The sequence below is a fragment of the Silene latifolia genome, chromosome Y (assembly GCF_048544455.1).
Source record: "Silene latifolia isolate original U9 population chromosome Y, ASM4854445v1, whole genome shotgun sequence".
In the NCBI taxonomy this organism is placed as follows: Eukaryota; Viridiplantae; Streptophyta; class Magnoliopsida; order Caryophyllales; family Caryophyllaceae; genus Silene; species Silene latifolia.
In genome coordinates this window covers 185,164,682-185,188,540 of record NC_133538.1, presented here as the reverse complement: position 1 = coordinate 185,188,540, position 23,859 = coordinate 185,164,682, and the positions used below count along the sequence as shown (strand labels likewise).

The 23,859-nt window shown below is 39.9% G+C and overlaps 2 long non-coding RNA genes across 12 annotated transcripts; both read left to right on the top strand.

The window, feature by feature from the left end:
* Positions 1-7,900: 7,900 nt before the first annotated feature.
* Positions 7,901-11,238, top strand: LOC141634034 (uncharacterized). Of its 4 annotated transcripts, XR_012538775.1 has the most exons (5): positions 7,901-8,085; positions 9,175-9,302; positions 9,501-9,630; positions 9,818-9,890; positions 10,156-10,548. It is a non-coding gene; the product is annotated as an uncharacterized LOC141634034 (long non-coding RNA). The 4 variants fall into 4 exon arrangements; XR_012538774.1 differs by lacking the exons at positions 7,901-8,085; positions 9,175-9,302 and adding an exon at positions 10,903-11,238 and having other exon boundaries at positions 9,317-9,630; positions 10,156-10,190; XR_012538776.1 differs by lacking the exons at positions 7,901-8,085; positions 9,175-9,302 and adding an exon at positions 10,674-10,882 and having other exon boundaries at positions 9,317-9,630; positions 10,156-10,190.
* A 5,412-nt stretch (positions 11,239-16,650) lies between these two features.
* LOC141626787 (uncharacterized) lies at positions 16,651-22,039 on the top strand. 8 transcript variants are annotated; one of them, XR_012536374.1, is made up of 9 exons: positions 16,651-16,783; positions 17,110-17,196; positions 17,614-17,687; positions 17,834-17,937; positions 18,297-18,417; positions 18,530-18,627; positions 19,418-19,479; positions 21,265-21,407; positions 21,770-22,039. It is a non-coding gene; the product is annotated as an uncharacterized LOC141626787 (long non-coding RNA). The 8 variants fall into 8 exon arrangements; XR_012536373.1 differs by lacking the exons at positions 16,651-16,783; positions 21,265-21,407 and adding exons at positions 18,926-18,966; positions 19,162-19,231 and having other exon boundaries at positions 16,804-17,196; XR_012536372.1 differs by lacking the exons at positions 16,651-16,783; positions 18,530-18,627 and having other exon boundaries at positions 16,786-17,196; positions 21,251-21,407.
* Positions 22,040-23,859: the final 1,820 nt, after the last annotated feature.

Below are 23,859 nucleotides of genomic sequence, written 5' to 3'. Positions count from 1 at the left end.
ACAATCATAGGTCTTAGGTCCAACGGTAGGTCTCCTAAAATCAGGTAAACCCACTTTAGCCAAACACCCCCATACCCTAAGGAAGCTCAGGTTAGGAGGATAGCCCTTCCAAATCTCGTAGGGTATCTTGTCAATTTTCTTATGAGGTACACGGTTAAGAATGTGACAAGCTGAAAGAATTGCTTTCCCCCACTTAACGTCAGATAGGCCAGAACTTAAAAGCATAGCATTCATCATTTCTTTTAAGGTTCTATTTTTACGTTCAGCTACACCATTGGATTGGGGTAAGTAGGGTGGACTAGTCTCATGTATTAAACCATTTGCAGCACAAAAGTCAGCTAGATAACTGGATTTATACTCACCACCTCTATCAGACCTTACCCTTTTAATTTTCTTGTCAAGTTGGTTCTCAACTTCATTCTTAAAGTTTATAAAAGATTGTTCTGCTTCATCTTTAGTCTTAAGCAAATAGACACGAGTGTATCTAGAACAGTCATCTATAAACGTAACATAATAATTCTTGCCACCTCTACTTGCAACATTTTTGAAGTCAGCTAGGTCGGTGTGAATTAACTCAAGAAGACTCGTGTTCCTAGTAGTCACAGGTTTACTAGGTTTCTTTGTAAACTTAGCCTCAACACAGCTAGCACATTTAGAGAATTCTTGACTCGACAAACTTGGAATTAAACTCATAGTTCTAAGTTTTTTAATGTAGTCAACATTCACATGACCTAATCTACCATGCCAAATATCAATAGACTCAGCGATATAAGCAGAAGAAGATGCAATATTATTAATAGCAGAATCAGTGTTCAATACAAAAAGATCCCCAGAAAGATAACCCTTGCCCACAAATTCCCCATTACGCGACATTACCACCTTGTCTGCCTCAAAAACAAGTTTCAAACCAGCTTTGTTTAACCAGGCACCAGAGACAAGGTTTCGACGCAATGAGGGTACAAATAAAACATTACTGAGAGCAAGTGTTTTCCCCGAGGTGAGTTTGAGAAATATCTTGCCTTTGCCTGTGATCTTTGCAGATGAAGAGTTACCCATGTAGACGCATTCCCCATCAAACTTCCTCGAACTCAAAGAAATAAACCCCTATCAAGACAGAGGTGTCTCAAGCTCCAGATTCAAGACCCATTCAAAGAACATTACCCACCAGATTAGCTTCCACAACCACAGCTGCAATAACGTCATCAGTCACAGCAACATTGGCCTCAGTAGATTTCTTCTCAGAACATTGCTAGGCTTTGTGCCTAGATTTTCCACAAACATAGCAGACAATAGGACCCTTAGCAGCTTTCTGAATCTTAGGAACCGGTTTGGTATGCTTCCCTGGACCATTCTTCTTTGCAGGACCCTGGTTCTTACCCTGACCAACCTTGGCCTTACCCTTACCCTTATATTTCTCAGCATAAGACAGACCACCAAACTCAACCAGATTAGCTTTTACAAAGAAGAATAACGCAGAACAGTCCACGATTGACTAGCACGAAGGTCTTTAAGGCGATTAGCCTCCTCGGTTCTCATATGTCCTATGAGTTCCTTAAGGGAAAGGTCTTTCTTTTTGTGCTTAAGTTGGTTTCGGGAATCAGACCACCTGTGAAAGTCCTCATGGTGCCGATCTCCTGAAATAAAAAACAGACAACGTCAGAATGCCTATTTAGGCTCGACACTTCAAAAATGACAAAATTCAGCCAGGGAATGCGACTCACCATGCCCTCGTGAGCACAGTAGGAAAGGTGTCGGTCCAGTCAAAACAACAACTGGCTACCGTCAAAACCCTCGCCCCACTCAGGCGCCACCCATAAAAGCAACCCTCGCGGGGCCGTAACTCACCTGGCTCTCCAGCTCGCGGCGTCAGCATCGTCTTCGACTGTCTCTGCTCTTCCCCTCTTATGGCCGCGAGACTCAACGTGGTGGATAGGGCCCAACTCAACGACCCTATTGACATCGCGCAACGTCCGCCTAGTCGCTCGAGGACGTCGCTCCCTCGAAGAAACCCTTCTCCCGGAAGTACTCGCCTCAGCCCCAGTCTGAGCTCTACCGGTGCTAACAGCCCCAACAACGGGCTCCTCGCGCTCCTCGACGGCCCCTGAGGCCCCAACAGTCTGCTCAGGAGGTCTCTCCTCCTCAGTAACATCCTCCACAACCACGGCGGGCGTGCTAACCGGAGTACTAACCGGGCCCGACCCGAACAACTCCTCTAGAGTCGCAGCAAGAGACTCGGCCTGCCCCGAACACTCTCCTACAAACAAAAACGTCAGCCGAAATTTCGGCATTACGACGGCATAAATTGGATAAATCCAAACAAAAAAACACAACCTGCAATACAAAAACAAGGGGCAATCCCGCCCCAAACCATTCACAAAAAAACACACAAAAACGACTCGCCCCTCTTTTCAAGCAAAAGACGAGTCAAAATCACAAAAACGGCATTTCAAGACCCATACAAGGTCCTCCAACAACCCAAAATACATTCCCGACACAATGGGGATTTTTCTACGGTTCAAAAAGGCAATTCATACGCTAATTTGAGCCCAAACCGGTCAAAATTCAAAAACGACCGCAAAAAAGGAAACGTGATTTTATCACGCCTCAAGGTGACCTAAAATACCAATAAGGTCCATTTCAAGGCAAACTGACTCGATTCAAGCCCAAACAGGCACTTATTTTGTCAGACGTAAGACCGTCGCAAAAGGCAAAAATCCAATTTTGCCCACAAACATCCAACGAAGGTCCTTAGATGGCAAACACGGGTTTTCCCAACTACAATGCAACCTAGTGGGACCCACTACCCAAGCAAATAAACTTGGCATTGTGAAATGAGACGGTTTCTCGCCTCATTCACGTTTTTCGAGCACAGGGAGCGGGAACGGGGACCAAAATGCAAACTAAAAGCACCCCGATGCTCCTAAACAGGTTTCTAACCTAATACAAACATCAATTTCATTCGAAATTAGCTCAATAAAAAACGTCCAATTCGATTTTTAGGGCAAAATTCGCCCTAATTCAAGCAAGCTAAGGATCAACTGTTTTAAATGGATTCAAGAGAAAATACTTACCTTGAGATGACATTTGTTGACGATGGCACAAGTGAAGGCAAGCTAGAAGGTCCTTCAATGGCGATTTTGCGGGATTTTTGAGGTTGAAGATGAATAATCATCCGCAGCTCAACCTCGCGTCTTTTTACCAGAAAATAGGGAAGCCGGTTTCCATAACCAGATGGCTCGCGCCTAAACCAGGCCTCTTCCTTGCCTTTTCAGCGAAATTTGGGCTTTGCCCCAATTTCCACACAACAAATTCAGATTTTCGTTGACAATATTGAATGTCGTCATTTCCTCAAAAACAAACAAAACCAAATAGTGAAAATTCAAATTCGCTATTTTCAAAAAATTTCAAGTAAACGGCGATCAAACCCGCCAACTTCAAAAATAATGGCGAAAATTCAAAATCGCTATTTCCTCAAAATCCGAACGACGGCAATTAAAACCGTCAATTCCAAAAATAATAGCGAAAATTCAAAAACTGCTATTTCTCCAAATTTCAATCAACGGCGGCACATAAACCGTCACTCCGATCAATAGTGAAGATTCCAAATTCACTATTTCCATCACATGTCAACGGCGGCACATAAACCGTCACTTCGATCAATAGCGAAGATTCCAAATTCACTATTTCTGTCAAATATCAACGGCGGCACATAAACCGTCAATTCAAACGCTATAGCAAACTCAAATTTGCTATTTTCCTTCAAAAGTAGAACAAACGACGATCAAAACCGCCACTGCAAATTCAAGCAAATGATTTGTGAAGATTCCAAATTCACTATTCCTTCAAATACCAGCAGGGGGGCTTCCTCGCGGAACCCACTCATTCCAAAAACGGTGATAGTGAGAATCCATACTCACTATTTCCCCGGCAACATCACGAGTTCGCTACTTTCAAAACAAGCCCATTCGACGCGGCTATTCCCATGGTCCATTAACCGACCGTTACATTTGGCTGTCGAGCCTTTGCCCGCAACACATCAAGGATACATCCCGAAGATGCCTCGGGTACATTTCCTTACATTTGGCTGGCGAGCCTTTGCCCGCAACACATCAAGGATACATCCCGAAGATGGCTCGGGAACATTTCCTTATATTTGGCTGGCGAGCCTTTGCCCGCAACACATCAAGGATACATCCCGAAGATGCCTCGGATACATTTCCTTACCAATGGCTGGCGAGCCTTTGTCCGCAAGCATTCAAGGACAGATCCCGAAGATGCCTCGGGTACATTTCCTTATCCTTTGGCTGGCGAGCCTTTGTCCACAAGCATTCAAGGACAGATCCCGAAGATGCCTCTGGTACATTTCCTTATAACGGCTGGCGAGCCTTTGTCCGCATGCATTCAAGGACAGATCCCGAAGATGCATCGGGTACATTTCCTTACAATGGCTAGCGAGCCTTTGTCCGCAAGCGTCCAAGGACAAATTCCGAATATGCCTTGGGTACATTTCCTTACCACGGCTGGCGAGCCTTTGTCCGCAAACAAGCGAGGATGTATTCGAAGATGCCTCAAGTATGACTCCTTCCTATGGCTGGCGAGCCTTTGTACGTAGTCTAACGGACTTTAAACGACCCGCACGGACAGTCGACAGACTCTAAACTGTTCCCGACGATAGGTCCTTGACTCGTACCCTCGAGTCGCCTTGGCGTCGCCCTTCCCGACGGCACGTCCTTGGCCCGAATCCTTTCGAGCCGCCTCGACGTCGCTTGGGTCTCCAGGTTGTAATCTTCGATTGACCCGGGGGCTCTACTTTGACTTTCGCCCTGTCCAAGCCTCGGTCAAAGTGGGGGCTCTGTAGATACCCGGTATCTGCTGAGACTCCAACGAACACCCGATGATTATCGGACTACAACATGTTTTGGAATCGCGGCGTTTGATCGACAGTTTGTGTACAACTTTACGTCGGAAAACTTAAAACGATTTCGAAAATAAAACATCTCAAAACATTTCAAAAATACCTGGAGTGTTTAATGCACGGCGACGGGGTCGCAATGACACTAACTAGAGTCAAAACCGACACCGGACCAAAAACCGACTCGAAAATTCAAATCCCGACTCCAACAACGAGTCAAACCGAGTCAACCACAAAAAACAAACATTTCAAACCTTCTATGCTAAGATTTACCGGATTTATGAATGGTCAAGTACCAAACATGTGACTACAAAACCTAGGATAGAACAAATCATGATTGCATTTGTTGTGAAAGCGACAACACAGCTCGAAGACCAGCGACGTGGCTCGCGCCTCTTTGAGCAGCCCAGGTGGCCACGTCGCTCAAAACTCACACAACCACTCATTCTCCTATAAATACCCCTCAAATGCCACCCATTTGAGAGTTACGCGAGTGTCCGCCCCCTCTTTTCTCCCTTAAAATTCTCGACTCGACTTCTTAAGTCACAATCCGACACGTATTTACGACCTACCGATCGTAAACACGAGCCTTACACATTGTTTGGTACCGTCATCGTGCATTAAATCACTTGACCGACCACTTCGACCACTACACCATCACTAAACTTTTAAAAACACTCTTTTACTTACCAAAACGGTTTTAAACCGAGTTTTTTCCGATCAAACGAGTTGTTACACTTACGTCGGTCACTCGCCATAACCAAACATGTAAGTATGAGGGTGTAAAAATCCTCTTTTATTATGTTTTCATTTGTTTCATGACTCTAACATGCTAATACATGCATATCATGAACCAAAATATGGAATAAACGAGCCAAAACTGATTTTTGTCCGAGGCGAAGCCCCTTAGGTCGCCAATCGCTCGCGCCTAAATGGGGTATTCAGACCAGAAATCAACCGTGTTTGTTCTCGTCATTTCCCTTAATCCATTTTTCATATTTGTAATCGGTTTTTACCATTTCAAATATTTTCGAAACCTTTTTGTTTCATTTCACATGTTTTAACCATAAAATATTTTTCACCCTCGGTTCCTCATACCATGGCGGTTAAATCCGTGTTTCGGTGATAATATTTGGTTAATGACATTTAGAAGGTATATTAAAGCCTTTTATTTCATTTCCTCACATTTTCAAACAAACATATTAGTCACCAACACAAAATCATCCTTGGTTCTACATACCATGCCGGATTTTAACCCGGGTACGATGACGAGTATCGACTAATTACATTCAAAATGGACTTAAAGCAATTAGTCCATAATCATTTTTCAAAACTATTCATGTCAAGTTTGTCAAATCGAACCCGACACCGAATATTATCAAATAATGATGATTATTCGAGTCTAGTTCTTCAAATCAACAAATGCGGTCTAAACGACCCTTTCAAAATTAAACCGAGTTCAAATACCCATTTCCAACATGTTTTATAACGTTTTCTAAATGGTCAGAACACGACACATAAACCGTGGGCTAATCCGCGCCTCAAGCAGGCCTTTTCTTTCTCATTTTCAAAACCAGGGGAGGCCCCTTACACCGCCGGCTGGCTCGTGCCTCTTATAGCCGTCTGGTATAGGGCCAGTTCCCTTCCAGCATCAGTCTAGGACGATCCCGACTCCGGTTAACCCGTATATAAGACGGATCAGATGACTGTTCAAACCATATTTGCAAAATGCCTTACTAAGACAAATGGATCATGTTATGCACCCTAAACCTAATACGGTAAATGGATGTTTAATTTCCGTCTTGCATGCAAATCAACCATTAATCCAACTCGACATCTTATACTTAATACTTGGATTAAATCAACCGACTTAGAAAGCTCTCACATGTTAGGTTTAAATCATTGGATGCGCATTCATGCATTTAAACCGTTTTATCAACTTTTGCATTCAACCAACCAAGATCGATCAGTAGAGGCCGCTAAACGCGGGCGGGATTGGGTGTCTGATTAAAGGGCTTCCCAATACGTACCTTCACCTCTTACTCAGAAACTTTGGATAGTTGACGACCTTATCCAGGGCGTACGAGAGTCATTCTAGAGATAGGATGCTAAAGATGGACGATTTCCTTATCTTTAGTACCTATGTCAAACGCTGCTTTGTGCTTCGATTTGACTGAGGTATAAAGTGGAACTCGAACGGGTTCCAGGCATCCCACAAATGCTTGGTGGCGACTCCGAACATCTCTAATCGTTTCGAGACCCTTACCGAGACGAAACAGACCGATCTAAAACAATCCGGTCGAAAGCATCTTTACGCCGCCGAGCGTGGCTTTCAAAAGACCGTTGCATGTTCATAGATTGGCTTGGCGTGCAGGTGGCTTGTGACTACGGATTGGTAGGTGGCCCAAATCCACAGACCGAGACGTGGCCCATGCCCACAAGAGGCAGCTGGTGAGTGGTGGGATAAAGTAAAGGTGAGTGCTTTGGATATATATTTGAAACAGGGGTTACCTGCGATACCTTGGGATGAGTTCAAGAAAGCGATGAGGCGTGAGTTTGTGCCTGAACTTGTGCGTAGTAAGCTGAGGGAAAAGTTTGATGATTTTAAGATGACCTCTATGATGACCGTTGCTGAGTACTACCATAAGTTTAATGAGAAGTCTAGGTATGCTGAGGACATGGGGCTGAGCCAAGTGAACTTGGCATTGAGGTTTGAGAAGGGGTTGACCCCCAAAATTATGGAGAAGTTACCGGTGGGAGCTCTTACTGATGTGAAGGAGGTCTATGAGCGTGCTGGGAGGACTGAGAGGTTAGTTGACACTACTACAAATCCCTTACATTGATTACGCTTTCGCATTGACGCTTGTATAAATCGTCGACCTCATTATTAACTCTCGAATTTGATATTTGGGAAAACCGCCATATACTAAGTGAAAGAAGCGCAAATTTCAAATTTCACCTAAAAAGCCCACTAATACCCATCCATCCATCCATCCATTATCATCACACTCACTACGTTATTTTGTCATTCTTCAAAGAAAAAAAACCCTAACCTTTCAAATTCTCGTTCGATCATCATCAGATCAAGGGCAATTAAAAAAAATCTGCTAATCTGCCAATCAATTCTAATTCTTCAACTCACAAAGATACAATCTGCCTATTACCTATCATAGGTACGGTTCTACTCTTCACTCTTTTTCATCTACTCGGAAGTTATTGTAAATTTTAATTGATTTAATCGAATTGTGGGTGTGGTTGATAATTTCGATCATCAGCAACATGATTAAGTATTGCTTGATAATTTCAATAATTCGTAAATTCGTAAGTTATTACTCATAAGTCGCAAAGTTATGTTTTTTTTATTTTGGGCTAATATGATTTCTTTTAATTGTTTATGCAAACGATTGTTGAAATTCTTTGATAGCAAAGTGTAGATTAATTAATCCATGATTTGTGTGTTGTGTATAGTTTTTTTTATTGTTTTTGTTTTGATAGCAAATATTGTTAGAACAGATCGTCTATAGTTATAATTGTGAATTGTTTATTTGTTATTAAAGGAAAAATTTGGAACAACATTAAGTTAATTCAGGTCCTGCATGTGACCCCTGTTCGACTCAAACGATACTCGACTCTAGTCAAGCTTCTGCTTGGCCATAACGGTGAAACATAATTAGTTTAACACCCTTTGGATACATTTTGAGTTATTGATGATATTGAAGTGTCCAATGTCATTAGACCTATCACCTATGAAGGACATATTCAAGACAGTTCTGAGTTAGTTTTTGCGCAGTCATGGATGTTGATAAATATTAATCTTTGATATCAGAGAGAAAATAAATGTTGTGATGTTGATGAATATTAATCTTTGCTTAGTCATGGATCATTCTTGATTTTCGAGATACTATTGTTTTAACAATGACGGTTGTAGTCGGTTTATTGCATTTCTGAATGTTACATTTTAATTATGAAGAACTGGGGAAGTAGATTGTATAGCAGCAATTCTTACATTTTCATCTACATGTTGAACCCTTTTGGAACATCGACGACTGGTCGGGACTCGGGAGGGTAATGATTATCGAACTAATCTGTTGGTTTATGTTATTGTAAGATGGAATGAGATGCCTTGAACTTGAGACAATCATAAAGTAAATGTCAATCGTTCAACTTTTTGTGTTCAAGGTAAAAATGGGCCGTGTCTACGTATGTATATCTTGTAGATCTCCCACATTTAAATACACATCTCAACCTTAATATGGATGTAGATTTCCTACGTCCAAGAGTGAGAGATACGTATTCGAACCCAGGTTTAGCAGCCTTCCCTCCAAAATAAAACCACAACACAAGTTAGCGGCCAACTGACTACCCGCGACCAATTGACAACTTTTTTCAGGTACAATACTACTCCTTCCCTTCGTCTCAAATCATTTGTTTACCTTCAACTAAAATACCCGCCACAAAGAAAAAATAAAGGTAAACAAATGACCGACTGAGGGAGTAAAATTTAAGGTTCCATGGTTTGTTCTTTTGTATACTCAATTGGGTATAAATTAATATAGGTCTTCTTATTTGTCTTTCTTAATCAATGTAGTTGACCCTGCTTGTGTATTTAACGAGATTTGCTTGGCTTTGATGCTCTAAATTGAATTTATTAGTAGTACCGGGACACTGGCGGAACAATGTTTACTATTGGAACAAGATAAGCTAGGGGAAAATAATCGGTAATTTGAACTTAAAATCTCAATTGAACTTGTCAGTATTAATGTTGATGATTTGTTGGGGTACTGTAATGAAGAAATCTCAATTGAACTTGTCAGTAGAATGGACTTCTTTTTTTGTGTAGGATTCGAGTTTTTATCGAACTAGGGTACAAGCTGATCTTTGTTTTTGCCACTGAATTTATGATAGGCAAATGGTTTGGCTAGAATCAAGATAGGGGAACCGATACTATTGCAAGTATGAAGGTTGTGTATAGTTTATGGTTAGTTTATACTCTCTCTTTCTTAGTCAATTGTTTACCTTTACCTATTTTGTGAGAAATTTTGAACAAAGGTATATTAATGACTAGCATAAACAAAGTAGTTCAATTCCCTTAGTAACTACAAGTATTGTTTCATTGGCTCTCTTTAGGCGGTCGGTACTTGCAATATTAGCGATGACTAGTATACATGTTCATTAATATTCCAGTTTTTGTGTCCTATTGTAACATTTAATTTGTTCCCATTTTTTGTTGGTCTTTGATGTAGGTCGAAGATATGATATGGATCAAATTTGAACAAAGGTAAATTACTGACTAGCATAAACAGAGTAGTTCATTTCCGTTAGTAACTACAAGTATTGTTTCATTGGCTCTCTTTAAGGAGTTGGTACTTGCAATATTAGCTATTCTATCCGTTTGCTGAACTCACCCAACCTCTAGGAATCGATGTTGAATCACTAGGCCATCTAATAGTGGCAAGGCTAACAACTGAAGTAGCATGTTTTCCACTGTCAGATGGCTTAACTAGTCCGCTGGATGGTGTCCAATACCCGATTACATGCTTCCCACAATTCCTAATGTTTTATGAACTGAAAAGTCAAGCCTTGAATCTCCCCATCGAAAAGAGAAATTACAACTCAAACCTTTAAATCTCAAGTGTAACAGTTTTTCAAGAACTTAGGGGCCAACTTTGTGAGACTACCATTGTAGCAATATCAGTAGATAAGTTAGCTTCCATGTCAGCTTTCCGATAGGTGAAATTAATATTACCAACTCATTCGACAGCTCTAACTAGAGCAGTAGTAGCATCATAAGCCCAAAATCCATAAACATTGGGTGTTGCTTCCATCAGAGTTAGGTTCTTTTTCTGCTGGAATTTTGATTTCCATGTGAAGGTAAAATTTTGGAGCTAATCAAATATATTCATGTAAATTATTGCTTTATGTTATTCCTGCCTTCAGTGTGTACTAATCAAATATATTCATATAAAATATATTTTGTATGCCCGTTGTAGGTTTCAGATTCGTCATATGGTCAAGATGCGCCTTCATATGTTGATTGAAGCCCCTTTAACATTGCGCCTACATCATTGAAGCCCCTACGACGTTCAAACTACTAGGTGTCCTTGTCTAGCTAGTTTCATAGCATTATTTACGACTTTTTGACAACTTTATGTTGGATTTTACTTTCATCCGGATCCTTATTGCTATTTTTGATTTTGTCGTACTATAAAGTACCAGTTTATATTAGGTAAATTGTCAATGCTAGTATTTGTGACGGAGACGATATATGTATCAGACTTGTGATTATTTATAAAAGTACGTGGGTACTACTTCATTATATATATAAATTGCATTATATTGGTTTATGATTTAGTAATAGCTAGTAGTAGTGTAGTACTACTACATTATATGTCTATTTATTCTCTACGATTTTATCAGGAAATCAAATTCTTAAAAATCTAAAAGCCGAAATTATACTCTGACAATAAGAAGCGTCAATATATTAATAGTTGACGCCTAATTCCGTCTCATCGACTGACACATAAGACCATCAATAGTCGCAGAAGACGCTTAAAAGCGTCACATTTATTGACAATTAAAAGCGTCAATAGCCACCAAAGACGCTTAAAAGCGTCAATTTTGTTGACAATTAAAAGCGTCAATAGTCCATGAAGACGTTTAAAAGCGTCACATTTATTGACAATTAAAAGCGTCAATAGCCACCAAAGACGCTTAAAAGCGTCAATTTTGTTGACAATTAAAAGCGTCAATAGGCCATGAAGACGCTAAAAAATGTCATAATTATTGACTAAAAAAAGCGTCAAAAAATAGTGACGGCCCAAAATTTGACGCTTTTATAAAGCGTCGATAAAAACAAAATTGACGCTTTAAAGCGTCGAAAAACGCCTGAAAAAGCGTCACCAATGCAAGGTATGTGTAGTAGTGTGAAATGACCAAGGAGAGAGGCTCTGAGAAGAGGAAAGCTGAGAGTGAGGGAGGTGGTCAATCCAGTTACAAGAAGGGTGGCCATAACCAGGCAAGGGCATATTGATCGGGTTTGGGGTTTAGTGCTGGGGCTTCCTTTGGGTGTGGTCGTGGGAGTGGTAGTAGTAGTTGGGGTATGACTTGTTTTAACTCTGGCGGTATGGGCCACAAGAGGCATGAGTGCACCAGTGCTATGAGTTGGGGTTTCCAGAGACCGTCACATGGGAGTTTCTCTCAGGGTCCTTCGCAGAGCTATGCTAGTAACAGGCCGGTTGGGTCGTGGAACAACAGGGGTGGTCAGAGTAACAACAACGGTGGGGCTAACCGCAATAACGGTAATTCATACCAGAGACCGGCGACGAACAACAACAACAACAACAACCAGGGGTCGGCTGCTAAGCCGTCTACCTCAGCTAGTACTGTCTAGGGAGGTGGGCAGAAGACCAGTGGGAAGCTGTTTATGATGGAGAAGAAAGCAGCTGAGGATGATGCTCATGTTATCACCGGTACATTTCTTGTTAATGGAATTTTTACCTTTGTTTTGTTTGATTCGGGAGCGTCGCAGTCGTTTGTATCATCGAGTCATGCTAAACGGTTGGGTTTGGGTGAGTATGAGTCTATAAGAGAGGAAGTTTTTATACCTTCTGGTGAGTCTGTGTCTTGTGGGCGGTTGTATAGAGGTGTGTCTACGATAGTTGGGCAGGTTGACCTACTAGTGGACTTATTAGAGTTTCCTTTGGAGGGTTTTGAGATGATAGTTGGTATGGACTGGTTGGGTAAGTATAAAGCTAAGATAGACTGTCATCAAAAGAGGGTTTCTTTGAGAGGTCTTAAGGGGATTAGTGTGTCTTATCGGGGGTTTGTTGTCAAACCCAAAGTCAAGTTGATTTCAGCAGTGACCCTGAAGTCCTATCTGAGGAAGAGATGCCCGTTGATTTTATGCCATGTGAGAGATCATAGAGTGGAGAGTCTGTCAGTTTAGCAGATACCAGTGGTGGGAGAGTTTCCAGATGTCTTTCCAGAGGAGATTCCAGGGTTGCCACCTAAGAGGGAGATACATTTCAGCGTTGAGCTGAAACCAGGAACGGGGCCAATCTCTAAGGCACCGTATCGTATGGGTCCTAAGGAGTTGGAGGAGTTAAGGAAGCAGCTGGATGATCTGATTGAGAAGGGATACATTAGACCTAGTGTATCACCATGGGGAGCACCAGTTTTGTTTGTGAAGAAGAAAGATGGGAGCTTTAGGTTGTGCATCGATTATGGGGAGCTGGACAGAGTTACAGTAAAGAACAAATATCCTTTGCCAAGGATAGATGATTTGTTTGATCAGTTGAGCGGTGCAGCAGTCTTTTCCAAGATTGATTTGAGGTCGGGTTACCATCAGGTGAAGATTAGAGAGGAGGACATACCAAAGACAACTTTTACATCGAGGTATGGTCATTATGAGTATGTTGTGATGCCGTTTGGGTTATCTAATGCACCTGCCGTGTTTATGGATTTGATGAACCGGGTCTTCAGTCAGTTATTGGATCGGTTTGTGGTGGTCTTTATAGATGATATCTTAGTCTTTTCTAAGACTAAAGAAGAGCATGAGGAGCATTTGAGGATTGTGTTGCAGACTTTGCGAGAATATCAGCTGTATGCAAAGTTGTCTAAGTGTGAGTTCTGGTTAGAGGAGGTTTCCTTTCTGGGGCATGTGATTTCAAAGAAAGGGGTAGTTGTGGATCCTGCAAAGATTGAGGCAGTTACCAAGTGGGAAGCACCAAAGAATGTGGCAGAGATAAGAAGTTTCTTGGGTTTAGCAGGGTACTATCTGCGGTTCGTGAAGGATTTCTCCAAGATAGCTAGACCTATGACAGCCTTGATGAGGAAAGAGAACAAGTTTCGTTGGGATGAAAGTTGTGAGACGGCATTCTAGACCTTAAAGAAGCGTTTGACCACAGCTCCCATCTTAGCATTACTTGAAGGGAGTGAGAACTTTGAGGTGTATACAGATGCTTCAAAGAATGGGTTGGGTTGTGTGTTGATGCAGAATGGGAAAGTGATTGTCTATGATTATAGGAAATTGAAGTCTTATGAGGAGAACTACCCTACACATGATCTGGAGTTGGGTGCAGTTGTGTTTGCTCTCAAGATTTGGAGGCACTATCTTTATGGGGCGACCTTTAAGGTGTTTTCAGATCACAAGAGTCTCAAGTACATCTTCACTCAAAAGGAGTTGAACATGAGACAGAGGAGGTGGATGGAACTGATTGGTGATTAGAACATGGATATCATTTACCATGAAGGGAAAGTTAATGTGGTTGCAGATGCCCTAAGCAGGAAGAGTGTGTATTCCTTATGCACAGCTATGTCTTTGATGAGATTGAGAGATGAGGTGGGGAAGATGGGGATACATATGATGCAGAAAGGGGATGCTAGAGGGAATTTGACAGTGGAGCCGGACCTTTATGATGATATTTGCAGGAAGCAGGCTTTGGATCCCAAGATTGATGAGTGGAGAGTTGGGGTAGAGAAAGGGACAACGTCTAGATTCTCTATTCATACAGATGGTAGTGTGATATTTGATGGGAGATGGTGTGTTCCTAGTGATGAGGAGTTGAGAAAGATAATCATGATAGAGGCTCAGTGCACACCATACTCGGTACATCGAGGCGGTGACAAGCTATCCAAAGATTTGAAGAAGAATTTTTGGTGGCCGGGGATGAAGAAAGAAATAGCTGAGTTCGTGGCTCGTTGTTTGACTTGTCAGAGAGTGAAAGGGGAGCAGCGACGACCACAAGGTAAGATTCAGTCTCTTGAGGTACTTGAGTGGAAGTGGGAGTCCATTTCTATGGATTTTATAGTTGGTTTGCCGAAAAGTCAGCAAGGTAATAACATGATATGGGTTATAGTAGACCGACTGACGAAATCAGCTCACTTTGTGCCGATGAAAGATAATTGGACCAAGATACAGTTGGCTTTGGCTTATAGGAAACGTGTGGTTTGTTTGCATGTGATGCCTAAGAATATAGTGTCCGATAGAGATGCGAGGTTCATATCATGATTTTGGAAAGAGTTGCAGGAGATGATGGGGACTACCTTAAAGATGAGTACTGCATTTTATCCTGCGACTGATGGCCAGACGGAGAGGACCATCAAGACTTTAGAGGACATGTTGCGAGCTTGTGTTATGGATTTTGGTGGTAGCTGGGAGCAGAGGTTGGATTTGATTGAATTTTCTTACAACAGCAGCTATCACACCAGTATTGGCATGGCACCATTTGAGACTTTATATGGGAGGAGATGTAGGAGTCTGATCTGTTGGGGTGATAGTCTTTGAGGCGCTTGTTTTGGGACCACAAATGGTACGGGAGATGGTTGAACAGTTAAGGCGATTAGGCAAAGGATGAAAGCGGCCCAGGATCGACAAAAGAGTTATGCAGATCTACATCGCCGGGACATAGAGTTTCAGGTTGGGGACAAGGTTCTTTTGAAAGTGTCTCCTATGCGTGGGGTCATGAGATTTGGTAAGAAAGGTAAGATGAGCCAGAAAGTTTATAGGACCATATGAGATCTTGGACCGTGTGAGTGAGGTTGCTTATCGGTTAGCTTTACCAGCTGCTTTGGATAGAGGGCATAATGTGTTTCTTGTATCTCAGCTGCGGAAGTATGTTAGTGATCCATCACATGTGTTAGAGGTAGAGAACATCGAGCTGGATGATTTTTTGTCTTATCTTGAGGTGCCTAAATAGATTCTTGATCGAAAGGTTAGGAAAACTAGACATGGTGAGACAGTGTTGCTTATTCTTGATCGAAAGGTTAGGAAAACTAGACTTGGTGAGACAGTGTTGCTTAAGGTTCTTTGGTCTAACCATGAGGTTGAGGAGGCTACATGGGAGGCGGAAGAGGCTATGAGGGAGCGGTACCCGTCTCTTTTTTATCAGGTATGTGTGGTTACGGGGACGTAACCTTGTTTCTTTTAGGGGGGTAGGAGATGGTCGCATAGAGTTTTCGCGTGTTTTATGTGGGTTTTGGTATAGTTAGTAGTTGTTTTGAGTCGGGTTGAGTTTTGTTTTGGGAGGTGTGTTTTGGAGTTTTGTTTATATTGTTGTGTCGGGTTGGTGTTAGTGTGTTTTTGTTTTGTTGTGGTTTGAACTTCGGGGACGAAGTTCTTTTTAAGGAGGGAAGACTGTAACACTACGGTTTTATGGGTCTTAGGATACTCTATCGAGTGGGGCTTACTGTAACACCCACATATACCAAGGAGCCTTAACAAGACCTTCCCTAGCATATAAAGGCGTTACCATCTCGGTTACCCGAGGAAAATAATAATCAAAAGTCGATAAAATAACAGTTACAATTATTACAAGTGATCTAACCAAACTACTAAAAACAAAAGATACAACTCAACATCCTTATGTGAACTATCTCTGACGTAACTTGCAAAGGACCCATCCCTGCCAAGACTCCAGCTATCATCCAAGACCTCACCTGAAAGACCGACTGCTCACTATAAGGGATCACGACAGACACAACAGAACAAACAAAGACAAACCACACAAGGTCAGCAACTGAGGCAACACATCAACAACAACAGACACTACACAAATACACAAAAAACACACACACATCACTACTACAATGCCCTTAGCTTCCCGACGCTTAAGCGTCGACCTATTTTTTCCCACAATATTCTTCTTAGTAATATAATAATCATTTTTAATTAAAAAACCCTCTACTTTCCGTCTATCCTACTGAAGAAACCGCTCCAATTAATTACGCGCGCACATCTCGTTCTCTCTACTTTCTCTTTCCTTTCTCTTTCAGATTCACCGCCACCGCCACCGCCATCCCCACTACCGCCGTCAGCGTTCACCATTAAGGGCTCGCACATCAGTATTCAAGTTCACTCCTCTATAGCCATTCGTAAGTACACCTTTATCATCATCTCTTAGAAAAGTGAAATTTCTTGGTTTTGATTGTCATTTATTTATCAAGATGAATTAGCATTATTTAATTCAGATTTTATCTAATTTTTATGCTAAATTTAATTGGGCAACTTTCACCAACAAATTTCGACTGAAAATTACAGTATATTTTTATGAATCAGGGTTTCTTATTGAATTAGAGATTTTGTATAGAATCGGTTTTGATGATTCTTGCTATAATTAAGTGCTTAAGATGTTGGAAACTGTTAATTTTCGTGTTGTTTCTACAATCACCATTGCTGATAAGTCCTTTTCACTCCACAGGGCTGGGATCTGCTAGCTGAGAGTCTGACGGTGTGTTCGGCGTATCTTGATCTCCGCAAGCCAAGTGAAATTCTGGCTGCCTTTCAGGTACTTCGTCATATTTTGATTTCCTGTTTGCTAATACATTTCATTGATTCCATCTTCATGAATCTCTGTTAAGAGATATTGATTACAATCTCAAGTTCTATGCATTCATAAATACACCACTCCATACGAGTTTTTACTGTTGTTTAGTTACTGCTAGTGGTTATAATATGATCATTTGGGATTTCAGAAGTTGGAATGCTTGGCTAAAAGCATAGCTAGGCTAGTAACTAGGAAAACTAGAAATCATGTACAGCAGTCAGTAACCTGTTAAGTTGATGATGAGGTATTATTTAACTTTGAGAAATTTGCAAACTCGTGTTGCTGTTAAACACAATCCATTCCAGATGGAGGATTTAGAACTTTTTATTCGGGTGGCTATTTGTTGCAACTTTTCAATTTTTTTTTTCTAATGTATAGATTGGCAAAGACATGTGGAACAGGCGGGCAAGGCATTAAAGAAACAAGGTCTGGATATGGATGTCACTGCCTTGGTGAGTTAAACTGCTACTCGTACAACATATAGCTACGTATTGTGCTTTTCAACTTTCTGGGAAGTTTTGGCTAACGTCCACATGGACCCGGCTCACAATCGGTTCTTTGGTCGGGGGTTGATTCTACTATAAAAATGTTCTTGCAGCTGTGATTTTGGGTGCTTTTGGTTACTGAGATGAATGCAGCTTATGTGGAACAGTCTAAAAACATTCTGAAGATTACAGCAAACTACCAGAATCAGGACAAATGGTAAACCTTTCTTCTTTTGTCCTCAAATTATGTATATAGATGCTATGTTGTATGTCTTTAGCGAGGTGATGCAGACCTTGGTCTATTTTAATGCTATGAGTAATAGATATTCTAAAAGAGTGGAATAGTTCCCCAGCTCCCCTGAGATGAATTATTACCTTCATATGAAGGTAAAAATTCCTTACATCACCTCGCCTTCCACCATTTAGGATCTTCACTTTCCCTTCATATTGAGATAATGAGATTCATCACCTAAGTAGTACGTCCAATGTAATTATTGACTCTAATAAGGGTATTGGAAAACTATACTTGTATTTTGTCTAATGCTTCGTCTAACTTACGTTTCTGATTGATTCAAGCTTGGGTGAAATAGTTAATTTGTTCAACTAAGAACGAGGTCAGATCTTTGACGAGAAATGTAACTGTACCTCATCAATGAAGACTGCATGCAATAATATAAGTATATTTCAGATTATTGAGGTATATTTTAAATGTTTCCAAACTATGAATAGTTAGTCATTTTTTAACCAAGTTATTTTGTCTATCCATGAGTGTGAACTTCGAAATGTCTAATCTCTTACCTTTTCTCAAGGTAGAGCAATGAAAATACTTCTCCTTTTAACTGGAAATTAATGGATTTCTGATGTCCATTCGATCAGTCGTTCATCATTTAGATCCGTCCGCCTTTATGTGAGTTTCACATTTTTGAAGTTGTGCTTAATTTCTTGTTTTGCCTTTTCATACATGCAAAAATGAATACTAACCTTAATTTCTTTGTTATTTTATATGGTCGTCTCAAATTCAATTTTCTCCCCTTTAATTGAGTTAGGATCAGAGTTTCTTTGTGTAGTTGAGGCATTGACGCCGGTTTCTTTTATTTTGAAATTTACCTATGCTCTACTTATTTTGTCATAGATTTTATATGAATTTAAGTTATATCCTTGTTCTCTGGATGTCTTATACTCTCTAAATCTCGGTTATTTTCTAGGGGACAATAAAATTAGAATGGAGGAAATTGATAGTGTTACAGTAAGTCATTATGTTTATGTTGCTGGAAATGTAAAGTTTTTATTCATTAATGTCTTATGTTCTTTAGTGGTGATCTACTCAAAATGTGACCTACTATAATCTTTATATTTATTCTTGTAGATTGTACAAATCTTGGTCAATGATTAAATCTTTTATTAATGAAGGAACCTTAATCTGGGATGTTTTAAATTTTAGGAAAGCACCATATATACCAACTTAAATTTTGGTCCTTGCAATCAAATTTTATAAATGACGAACTCAAGAGGTAGGTTTTATCTCTTTTTTTTTTTTTTTTACTGTTAAAGCTATCTTTTCAAAGAGTTAGAAGTTGAATCTGTCACAGATAAGTATATTTGCTGATGTGTTTTCCCTTGTTTTTAATAGGTTCATGTTGTTGGGAGTGTAAATGTTAGTGACATTATGCTGCTATGCTGGATGTTTGTTGTTGCAGGTAAGCAGGTGATGTGCTGACGACAAGGTGTTAGTGGGTTGGTATCTATTATCAAACTAGTGGTAATTTTTTTGCGTTCGTCTTTTATGTTATTTATTACTACCACCGTCTCAATAATTTGTTTGCATTTGATTAAAATACCCCTCCCAAAGAATAGGAAAGACAAACAAATGATTAGGACAAAGGGAGTATTCCATACCATTATCATGTATATCATTTATGATATTTTGTCAACTAAATTTTTCAATGTGAAGCGTTAAAGCTATAGTTGAAAGTGTCTATAACAAAACCCTTCTTGCTTATGTTAAGAATTTCATTTGTTATGTGTCTTAAAATCTTTCGCGGATCAAATTATGTATAAGTTGGCAGTGTGGAGGTGTTGTCATTGATGCTAATGTTCATTTATTCATTTTAGATGAACTTCTATTGCGATGTGGTAATTAACTTGATGGAATGAATATTGTATTGTATATCAGTAGGTGCTTTAAGATTTAATCTTTTGGCTGAATTTTAAATTTACCTTCCGCGATTGATTCCTTTCTATCTTGCTAGGCATTAGCTGTTGATGATGGAGGTGAAATATGTTTCTGTTTTGTGATTAGTTACGGATTAAAATGAACTTGATGGTGATTAGTGAGGGTATTTTAGGAGAGTTTTATAATCAATTTTTATGACGAGTGTCAAGGGTGAGGCTGTCATGAGTTGTACATCCATGGGTAAGAGGAACATTCTGGTGGCTAACTATTATTTCTCAACAGTTGTGCTAACTGAATGAGTGATTTTTTTTCAACTGAAGGTTATTGTAGGCACTTTCCAATCACAATTATTTGCAGATACGTGAAAACTTGCTATTTAATTGACACTTTCTTTGCTAGTTGTAGACCTGACATTCTATTTCATCATATCCCGTCTTAATCTCTAGGTAATTTCAATCAGTTCTACTAATTTCTGAGTTTTAGATTCTTTGTAAATGGACCTTAACTCTTTAACTTGGTAGTCCCTTGATACAGTCGGACAACTTATCTTATTCGGCAGTGGCTAGTACGTGTAGTAGTAGGCTCACTGTTTAAACCGTGTGTTGTGTCGACATGTTTTTTCACCTTGTCTGTGGACTATGGTGTTTATAAAATTGAAAGTTCACCATGAATTGAAAATTCTGATATTTTCCAACAAGCTAACTTGTAGAAAAGAATAAAATTTGGGAATGTTGTTTTTGTAATGTCATGTGATGATGTATTAGTTTGTCGTAAGGTGCAAACTAATGTATGGGGACCTTTCACATAACTGATAGATGTTTGTATGGATATAAGTTTACATAAATATGGTGTTATGTAGTCATCGTTTAGCTAAAAATAAGTTTTTTAGTAATTCTGAGGGAGAGGTTGTTCACTTGTATAATGATGGTTTCTTATGTTTCCCCTTTGGTGCATAATGCTTCACCAACGCTACAAACTACACGGCTCTTTCCGTTATTAATTTAGGGATTTAATGTAGTTAGAAATTCACGAGCAACTACTGTTTTCAATTATTTACATGTTAATCAATGCCAACTAATTTTGGGACTAATGAATTTTTGTTGTTCTTGTTGTACTGGATGACTGTTGAACAATGATTGTTTTTTGATATAGGCAGTAATGTAAAGCAACTATTTTGATAAAATTTATACAAATGGTTCGATACCACTTTTTTATTGAGCTTGTTTAGTTGCCTTCGATTCTTGACTATATGTATTTTCGCTGTAGACTATATGATGATACTTCGACAGAAATTTATTTTGCTTATTCATGTCATAACCATTAGTTTCTTACATCCCATTTTTATCGCTTATTGAAGGAGCGTTCATGCAGTGGCTGGGCTAGGTGGCTTTGGAGGAGCTCATGTGGGGAGATGCATCATAGAAGTGCATACCTCTCGGCTACCTCTATACACTTAGAAGATTCAGTCATTGAATGAAGTCCCCTTAAACTTCAATATAGCTTTTTATTTGAAGGTTAGTTCTGATTGTCATTAGTGCACAAAGTTTCATGTTGAATGTAAGGATTACAAGATATACACATATTAGCCTTTAAATCTTGTGGATCTGTAGAAGATTGTTAGGATAAATGGAATTTTAAATTTTTTCATGTGCTCATTGTAACTCGATATTTTAGACGAGCCTGGTTGCCTTTTTAAGGTTAATGATATGGTGTCATGTGGTCACTGTTTAGCTATGTTTTTTTTTTTTTTTTTATCAGTTTCAATTTACTAATATATGCTCTTGATATCATTTTAATTTACTCGTCTTTAATGCCTATTATGTCTATATTTATATTCATACTTCACCTTATTGATATTTAATTCTCATTTGTCTAGGTACCAAATTCATCGAATACTCTTGGCGCGGTGCATCTGGAAGAAAGGAGCATTTTCTCGATTTCACTTTTGGGAGCAGTTAAGCCGCCCCTGGCTAGGAATTATGGTTTTGAAACATTTTTTTTATTTTTGCTTGAAAGCAGTAGTAGCGATATACTCTGTATCTTATGATTTCTCTTGTATGGATATTTAATTACTATATGTTTTGTGAATTAGTAATGTATATAATTTAATAATGCAATTTTATGCTATAAAATTTTGTTTTGGATATATGTTCGTTAAATTATTATATTCTATACGCTCTAATTTATGAGTTCATCTAGTAATAGCATTTAATTTTGTCAATGATAGCGATGAAAACATTAGAAGCAAAAAAACTATTAGAGGTCCTGGAAAAAGCGTCGTGAAGCTTCCAGATTCTTGACGCAAAGAAGTGCCAAAAGTCCTTGACATTGAAAATTGTCGCTAATTTAAAAGGTGCTGACGCAAAAAGGCGTTGAAAAGGTTGACGCCAAAAAGCGTCAAAAATTCCTGATGGCTCAAAAAGCCACGCTTTTCAAAGCGTCGAGAAATAAAATGCCGACGCTTTTAAGCGTCGAAAACAGCCTGAAAAAGCGTCGAGAAATGGCAGGATTTCTTTCACCGTCACTGATTGTCCACTGGACCAGCCCTGCCAGTGGGGGACCGCAACCGTTCTCACCTAAGTCCCGCTCATCATACCGAGCGATAACCCTGTCCCATTAATGTGCACATCCCCTTCCGTGGCGGGTTCCACGGAGGGCGAAACTAGGGCGTGAAGCCACTCCCGCAAGTGACTCCACTCAGCCGAGGACGCACCTCGAGAACCATAGACAATGATTCACAGTCAGGTACACCACAACAACAACAAACGAAACAATACAACACCAATCGATTACCGTAATCAAACAACCACACTGACACTACAATCCACACAACAACCGACACACTAAACAACCAACAGAAACTGAGTAGGCGAACCTACCTCTAGCGCACTGCAGCGATTCCACTTCCGATGACACGATACCAATCAATCAAGGAACACACCTACACAAACAGTACAATCACCTATCACTATTGCCATAACCCTAATTTGAAAACGCAGCAACAAAGATGATGATAATGATGATGATGATGACAGGGCAGTCGTATACCTATAAAAAATAACCAACTGGCTCTAACTAATATAGCTAGGGAAGTCGGGTCGATCTCCACAGGGAGATGGGAAAATGTCAGCTTTGTCTAAGTTCGTCACGGTAACCAAATTGGGGGGTTTTAATTGATTGATTGTTCTAAACTAATGAGAGTAAGGGAGAGAATAAGGCAGAGAAAAAGGATTAAGCAGATAAAGAAAGCAACTAAGACAGACGGTTCACCATGATCATTCAGTCAAGTAATCTAGGTTTCAGGTTAGTGCAAGTATAGTCTAAGGAGCAGTGAATATCTCCTTTCGGTCTCAATTCGCCCTAAAGGACAAATAGATTAGCTTTCGCCCTCACTATAGTGCCCTATTGTTCGCTACGTGTCTCACCCTTTCCAACCTTTCGGTCCAGGTCAAGGTTTACTATGATTTAAATGCCTAATTGTGTCGACTCAATTAGACAGATACAGACAAATGCAGCAATTAACAACAAAGACCACACCAGCATTAACCTAATATGGCAACTACTATCCCTTCATAATCATGGATCCCTAGTCTTAGCAAGGGAAGTTAGCTATGCATCACTATAGAATCAACAACAATAACATAAAGATAATTGAAATTAAACATACTAACAAAGATAATAGAGATTGAATAGGGTAAAGATGATAGCAATAAAGGAAAGAAAGAAATAAAGCAACAATTAAGATTAAGGAATTAAGAAGGGATAATAATACCGATCACAAATCCGAATTCGAGTAGCAAAAGGGTAGAAAGAGAGCAAAATCCAAGAAACAGTAGGAAATGATAGAGTAAAAGTGAATGAGGAGGAGTTACGCAGTCTACTGTATTAGTAGTATACGAAAATCCTCCTCTAAACCTAATCCATAACTAAATTACAAAAGCCCATACGAAAATAGGCGGAAAAATT